An 8,774-nucleotide genomic window follows, 5' to 3' on the forward strand; every position below is an offset into this window, starting at 1 on the left:
TATATATATAAGAAAGTAAGGAATGGAAATGATAAAACACAGACTACGAAAGTTTCAGAGCAAAGCAATGTTTGTTACATAAGTTGTAACATATATAGGACCAGTTTAGCTAATCATCTGGTCTTATTACCTATAAGTTGTTTACAGTGACATGTGGAGATGAACAAATGAGTTATCAAATTAGCCACAGCATGAATGGCAAATTGAAAAATGAAAAAAGCAAAACAAAAAATCAAATGACCAGTGAAAGTATTAGTTAGAGGGCAGGTTGCCCTAAAAGGAAATAAGGTGGGTGTGTTTATAGATGTTATTAACCTCTTAACATATTATCCCATATATTTTCGTTCAGAGATGTCTAGTAAATATGTATTTGAACAATTATATACATTCACTGTACTCTGAGGTATATCATTTATTTCTAACACATAATACTTCATTCATGGTTTTATTCCCATTTTCTATCATTAACTATCATTTCTATCAGTAACTTCATAATAAATCATGACTGATTCAAAATAATTAATAGAAAATATATTTTTTGCATGGAAATTGAAAAAAATTTGTGGATGAAACTGGATATTAGATAGAGGGGAAAGGGTAGATAGGGAGGACTAGCAACAAGATTCCTTTACTCTAGGGTGACAAAGACATAGTAAGAGACAAAGAACTGATATTGTATTGTCATGATGAAACCATCACTCTCCACTTTACCACTGGTCAGGATATTTTCATCTCGCTGTGTCTCAGAAATGTTTCAGAACTGCTAAGTAAAATGTCTGGTTAACGGTTTAACCAGGAGGAATTCCTTTTGCATCAATGGAACAAATCAGCATCATCTTGATGCTGGACTTCACTTGACGCTTCCATTGACTTGATTGTTGCTTCGTTTCCAGGTCATAGCTCTAGCACCAGTTTTCATCTCCAGTGATGACCTTTGAAAAAAGGTTCAGATTAACTTCCATCTGTTCTTTCAGTTCACGACATGCATTCAGTCATGACTACTTTTGATCTTCTATGAGCAAGTGCAGTACAAAATTTTTGGGACACACTGACAAAGGGGTAAAAGTCAATCAGGATGTAATAAAAGCCACAAATAGAATTTACATGTGGAAAACAGAATACAAATATATACATATATATATAAATATATTTAAAAGATGCAAATAAATAAAGAGGATGAAAATATATTTCTTTACTTTGTATTTTTTATTTGATTATTATCATTATTTTCACATACGCAATTATTTAATGTACATGTGGTGTTCTTGTGCGTGTATACAACCACAGGTTTTTTTATGTACACATGCTAAACCACTTCCACATCAACTGCCTGAGAAAACTGTTGAAGATCACTTGGCAAGACAAGGTCCTAGACACAGAGGTCCTCTTTCAAGCTGATCTGCCAAGCACTTACACACTGCTGAACAGAGCACAGATCAGGTGGGCAGGCCACCTTGTTTGGATGCCTGACACACGAGTCCCCAAAAGACTGCTTTACAGTGAATTGGCAGAAAGCAAATTGCACACAAGGTAGACAAAAAAAGCACTTCAAAGATAAACGCAAAGTCTCACTGAAGCGCTTTCAGATAACCCTGACTCCTGGGAAATGCAAGCACAGGACTTCCCAGTCTGGCATAGCTGCATCAACAGGGGTGCTACTGCCCATGAAGTGAGCCACGCTGATTGAAAGACCCTGAATGAAGCTGCACAGGAAATTATTTCTGGCTGCATATACAACTGTCCATACTCTGTGCAGTGGAAACATGTATAGGTTATCATCATAGCCATAAAGATATGTTGTACGACCTTGTAAAATAAAAGGAAATAAATTTTAAGGATGTACCAGTCTCCATATTCTCTATCATAATTATTGCTAATATAGGTTCCAGATAATATTACCATCCAGTGAAGCGAACATAGAATTACCCATCGGAGGAATTTACAGTGTGAGTGACAACTCCTAGTTGTCATAGATATTCAATACTAATCAATGTGGTTAACCATAACCTGGAACATAACTGAGAGCTACCACCCAGATAATATATCTATCTCTCTAAACTCACATATATATATATATATTTCTATACACATCTTTGGAGATATACATTTTTCTATTTTTTCCTAAACATATTTGTTTCTATTAACACTTTTTTTTTATGCACATTCTTTAATACCCATTTTATATACCAATGTTATATAAATTGTATTTAGTCAATCTTTATTTCAATCAACATTTTACTGTGTCTGTTCAAGCTTTGTTCTTTATATCTAATTTCTCTTTTTATTATACCATTTCTACTGGAGCCACATAAATGCACCCATGCCGGTGCTGCATAATAGCACCCAGTACACTATGTAAAGTGGTTGGAGTTAAGAAGGGTATCCAACCATAGAAATCATGCTAAAACGGACATGGAACTTGGGTATCTCTTCAGCTGGCCAGCTCTTGTCAAACCGGCCAACCCATGCCAGCATTGAAAACAGATGTTAAATGATGATGGTAACTACTCTCACCTTGTTTTTTAATTAAAATTATAAGTGCTACATGACATTACATCATGTACATATATACACACATTATTTTTCTTTTAGTTTTCCTTCAGTTTTTTGTTTAGTTTTATCTTATATGTGTTCCCTTCTCTTCTATTTTCTTGTATAGCTGCGATCTCCCCACTCCTTGATAGCAATCTTATTTTAAATTTATTTATTCTTTTTATTTACCTATTTTTCTGTAATACTCATTTGCCTGCATTTAAATTTTAATTATTATTTCCATTTAAATTGTAATTTCAATCACTTGCAGCATCTTATTTCTGATGAGGTCTTTCTCATTCACTGTATTTTTTTTTTATACTTGTTTCTATAAGTTGAGATGATTTACATTATTCAGTTTTTAATTTTTATTTGATTTTCCTCGACATTTATTTATTTTTTTGTGAAAGAGAAAAATAGAGAAAAATAAGAAAAAATACATAAGAAGCACTGCTGAAGATTATACAATTGGTAAGTAGAAGTAGAAGCTGACAATGGAAAGCAAACAAAGTTGCAAGCACATGTGGAGGGTTAGAATGAAGGAAAAGAGTTCTCAGATGGTAAAATCCACTGAGAAATTCTGGACGTATATTATGCTGGAGAGAACTTGCTGGAGAAAGTGGAGTCAGACCAGTAGCATGGTGAAGAAAGGAAGAGAAAGAAGGAAGGAGGAAAAAGAACTCTGTAGCAGGAGAATGGAACAAGTGTGTAGGGGGTCAATAAGATGAAAAGATTACATGTGTTTGTGTTTGTGAGAGCAGGCTAAAAATCAGTGACAGAAATGGTGTTGAATATAGTACTCGAGCAAATCAAGTGCCTGCAAGTACACTTATCTTTTTATATATCTGTGTGTAAGGAAAGTGTGGAGTAGAGCCCCTTCGGTCAGGAATGACCATGCGATTGCACCTAGACAGTGACCCTTCAAGGCACAATCCCAGACAAGGTTGTTTATGGAAGACCAGCAGTCACCTATGCATACCAGCCTCCTCTCTCCATGCCACCAATGTTATCCAAAGGAAAGGCAAAGGCCGATATGGCTTGGCACCAGTGACACTGCAACTCTTTTCTACAGCTGAGTGAACTGGAGCAACGTGAAATAAAGTGCCTTGCTCAAGAACACAGCATACAACTTGGTCCAGGAATTGAACTAACTACCTCATAATTGTGAGCCTAACACTCTAACCACTGAGCCATTCGCCTACACAAGGAAAGTGTACATATAAGTTTATATGTGTGCATAAGTAGAGTATAATGGTTGTGTAGTATTAAGAAGGGAACATGAGAGTATGGTGATATGTGTGGGTGGGTATATGTGGACAGAGATATGTGTTGGTATGTATGTCTTGTAAAATGATGTAAGAAGCTATGTGTGTGTGTGTGGAGACATACTGGTATACACAGGAGCATCCAGGGGGAAAGAAGGTGGGAGGTGAGCCAAATCCATCACCTGGTTACTGCACTTTAAATTTAGATGAAATGTATGTGTCAGTGATTAGAGTGTATGAGTAATTATATTGTATGCAAGGAGAACATAGAAGTGAGGAAGTGACAGCAGGCATAAGCATGAGGGGGAACGGAAGACAAGAAAGATGTGGAGAGTGTAGTAGAAGTGTGTGCAAGGGTATGGGTGTGAAATGCTGTTGGTAGAGATTTGAAAGAAGAAAGGAAAAACCTGAAGAAAGGAAAAAGAACACTAGTGCAAAAAAATTATTTTTGTGTTTCTAAGAGAGAAGAAAATTTGTGGAGTAAGTAAAGGGGCTAGAAGAAAAGGATAGAGATGTTGAAATGTAAAGCAGATAAGTAGAAGGGGAAAAAGAATGAAAATGATAATAAAAATGGTCAAAAAACTGAACATGAGAGGAAAGGTTCGAATTCAGGGAGAAAATGGAAAACCAAATCTATGATGAAACAGTGATGAAAAAATATATATATAATGATATATATAACACAAGTGAAAAATCAGTGGAGGTTACATAGGCGGTGCAAAGTCCAAGAAGGCTGAAGCCAATAAATGAAAAGCAAGCAAACATTTAGGGGGTTTAAAATAGAAGAAAGGGAAAAAAAAAAGGATATGCAAACAATTTTACATGGCTTAAGAGGATTTTAATAATCCAATTGGCAATATCTAGCAGTAAATTATGCAACAAAGGAAAGGAGTCAGAACATGTAGTTGCATGAGAGATAAATAAAAATTGAAGAGGAAAAAAAGAACTCTTTGGTGGGAGAGCAAAGTGGACTGGAGGTAATAAGATAAGTGCATGTGTTAGTTTGTGTGTTAGCAAGCTAAAGAACTGGTGGCAAGTGAGATGTTAAATGTAGTTGTCAAGCAAAGTGGATGTAGTGGGATAGGAAGAATGAGTAAGGGAACATGTATGTATGTGTGTATTTTTCCATCCCTGAAGAGCATAAGTATTAGATAGTCATTCTGTTTTTGAATACCAAGTGAAAAACTGATTGGTAAGATTGGTTGTAATGGATCTACTAAAAGTAATTTACCAACTCTATTGATAAATATATGAGTGCCTATTTTTCTGACTTATGGATTCTTAGACAGCTATATATACATATATATATATACTTTATTTAAAAGCAGCAGAAATATAACAAAAGACTGTTACTCGGAGTTTCATGTTCCCGTTCATCGGACAGTTTTGTTAGAAATTGGAAAAGAATGACAATGCAATCAAAAGTAATATAAAATTTGAAACACTTAGATCTGTTTGATTGGTCGTTTCAAATAACAGTCATGGATGCACAATGAACAAAACAAATTAATTTAATATAGATTCATCCTATTTAAGAAAAAAAATTGAACAAAAACTTAAATAGAAAAATGGACTCAAAATACATATTGTAAATAATTAATTATATTCGAATTAATACATTAAAATAAAATAAAATAAAATATACACTGCATTCAAAATAGAATAAAATTACAATAGTATATACGCATACTAGACTATCCACAACATGTATATATATATATATATATATATATATATATATATATATGCATCAAAATACACAAATGCATACGTACAGATAATCTACGTATATAGGTATATATTTGCAAGACACAAATATATACATGAATACAAATTTATAAACATACACATACACATGCAGTTAAGCTCGCGCACGAAAAAACTTACGCACTGGTAACAAAAATTGTATCTTAAGCAATGGAGTGGAGGGGTAAAGTGTAACGTATCTATAATAACGTTACTAATATAGAAAGAGAGAAAGTGTGGCTATCATGAGGAAGGAAAGGAAGAAAGAGAGAAAGAGAGAAAGGAAGAAAAGAGAGAAAGGGGGAAGGGAAGAAAGAAGTAGAGAAAGAAAATGAACAAGAAGGTAGTTTAATGTATATAGTAAACCTACACAACAATTAGACTGCGTATATATGTGTATACAAAAATGTATATTAGCATCACGTATATAGATATATATGGGGATATGTACATAAATAATCACCAACATAACCGTATACATGCGTATGCACACACTCAAGTAAGTGTGAGCGTGAACCTGTGTGCACATTCCCATATATAACATAGATGCACACACGCGAATAAATGCATGCATGTGTAAATAAATATAAGCATACACTCTTACTCATGCATACACAAAAGCACACACACACACGAAATCATAACTGTATATGCAAAAGTGTAAACCTAGGCTCTATACATAAGCATAGATGCATACATACGAATACGTAAGCATTGTTACAATACAGACATCTACATAAAAAAACTTTTAGATCTCAGCGTATATATGCAGACAACTTTTTAAGAAATTGTTGGGTGTATAAAAGTTAAAATCGGGCGAAAATACATGCATAATAGAATTCCATATTATTTACATAATTTACATTTGACGGATATCTGTCCTCATCTTGTTTGTTGTTAACACAACATTTCAGCTGATATACCCTCCAGCCTTCGTCAGGTGTCTTGGGGAAATTTCGAACCTGGGTTCTCATTCCTAACGATGTTACTATTATTATATTATTATTATTATTATTATTAATCAGGTCGCTGCCTTGAATCGAACTCAGAATCTTGGGGTCAGTAGAACGTGCTCTTAACCACTATGCCATATGCGCTCTTAACCACTACGCCATATGGGCAAATGTAAATAATGTAAATAATGTAAATAATTCCTCATCTCTTAAATATAGAACTGTAGAATTCCATATGTCGAACCGTCCATAAAAACAGTAAAATTTGTATACAAAGCGTTTTAAAATAAATACAAATAGAATAGAATGAAGTAAAACAAGGAAAAAGAAAAAAACTATGCATATAACAGTCGAAGGTTTTCTTAAAATGACGTAGGGGTCTATACAAAATTCTTACAACGCTAAATAAATCATTTATAATGCAGTACCAATCCAATAGTAAGATTGCACAATGGTTACAAGGAGTCAAACATCAAAAATATATATATCCTACCCATACGGTATGTTACTTGCCGACATTTTAAATTTGGATGCATGTCTACATGAATTTAAAAGTTTGCGTCTTTTATATATATATATATATATTTGAATTAACCTTCACCACCACCACTTGAATTTGCACAACCTGAAAATAACAGGTGAAGCTGCCAGTGCTGATATAAACGCTGCCACTAATTATTCTGAGCAGCCAAAGAAAATGAATGCTGAAGTGGGGCAATGCACTTTTCAGGGAGCTCATACTTGCTAGAATTTTTTAAGTTTCTAAAAATCATCAGATGCTTTTTATGGGTGGAAATATTGCTGGTGATATGAAATTAAAGCCCCTAATTGTGTATATCTATGAAAATCAAAGGACCTTCAAGTGTTATGCAAAATTTAATCTGCCTCTGATTGGGTATTCAAATAAGAAGATATGGGTGACAAAGGTCCTTATTGAAGAGTGGCTTACAAACATTTTTTGTCCTGTTGTATAAAAGTACAATGACAGGCACAATATTTCTGACAAGCCATAGCTTCTTTTAGACAATGCACTGTCATTCAGAGAACTTAAATGAAATTTCTGATAATGAAAGAGTAGAATGAATATACTCCCATGAACATACTTTCTTTGTTCCGGCCAATAGATTGAGGTGATACAGCTAACTTTAAGGTAAATTATCTGCGAACTTTTAAACCACGTATGGAAGCAGTCGACAGGTTTGCAATTAGTTCAACTGTAGATAACATAAGTGAGTCAGAAGGATGAGATGAAACCCTCCAATTTCACTGGTGCTTGGAAAATATAAAGCCTTTGACAGGATCCCTCAATCCCTTATCTGGTGGTCAATGAGGAAACTAGAGATAGATGAATGGTTAGTGAGAGCTGTGCAAGCCATGTACAGAGACGCTGTCAGTAAGGTGAGGGTTGGCAATGAGTACAGTGAAGAATTCCGGGTGGAGGTAGGGGTCCACCAAGGTTCTGTCCTCGGTCCCCTCCTATTTATCATAGTCCTCCAGGCTATAACAGAGGAATTCAAGACGAAATACCCCTAATAAGTAGGAAGGCAGACAAAACACATATCCCTTCGGGTAGATGGCCCTGCTCGAACTGTAGAAAAGACGTGGGTAGTAACTCTATAAGATGTACCCAGTCCAAGCTATGGACACATAAGAGGTGCAGCAATGTCAGAGGAAGGCTAACTGGGAAGATAGTTTTTGTATGTGGCAGATGCTCAGGAGCAATAAACACTGAAAATGTGCTGAGAACAACTTCTGTCACATTCCAGGGAGAAAAGATTGAAGTAGTTGATAGCTTCCATTACCAAGTCAGTAGTGGGGGAGGGTACGCTGAAAGTGTAGTGGCTAGAATAAGAATAGCTTGGGCAAAGTTCAGAGAGCTCTTACCTCTGCTGGTGACATAAGGTCTCTCACTCAGAGTAAAAGGCAGACTGTATGATGCATGTGTATGAACAGCCATGCTACATGACAGTGAAACATGGGCTATAACTGCTGAGGACATGTGTAAGCTCACAAAGAATGAAGCCAGTATGCTCTGATAGATGTGTAATGTTAGTGTACATACTCAACAGAGTGTAAGTACCTTGAAAGAAAAGTTGGACCTAAGAAGCATCAGATGTGCTGTGTAAGAGAGACGACTGCGCTGGTATGGTCATGTGGTGAGAATGGATGAGGATAGCTGTGTGAGAAAGTGCCACACCCTAGTGGTTGAGGGAACCTGTGGAAGAGGTAGACCCAGGAAGACCTGAGATAAGGTGGTGAAACATGACCTTCAAACATT

The sequence above is a fragment of the Octopus bimaculoides genome, chromosome 13 (genome assembly GCF_001194135.2).
Source record: "Octopus bimaculoides isolate UCB-OBI-ISO-001 chromosome 13, ASM119413v2, whole genome shotgun sequence".
Lineage (NCBI taxonomy): Eukaryota > Metazoa > Mollusca > Cephalopoda > Octopoda > Octopodidae > Octopus > Octopus bimaculoides.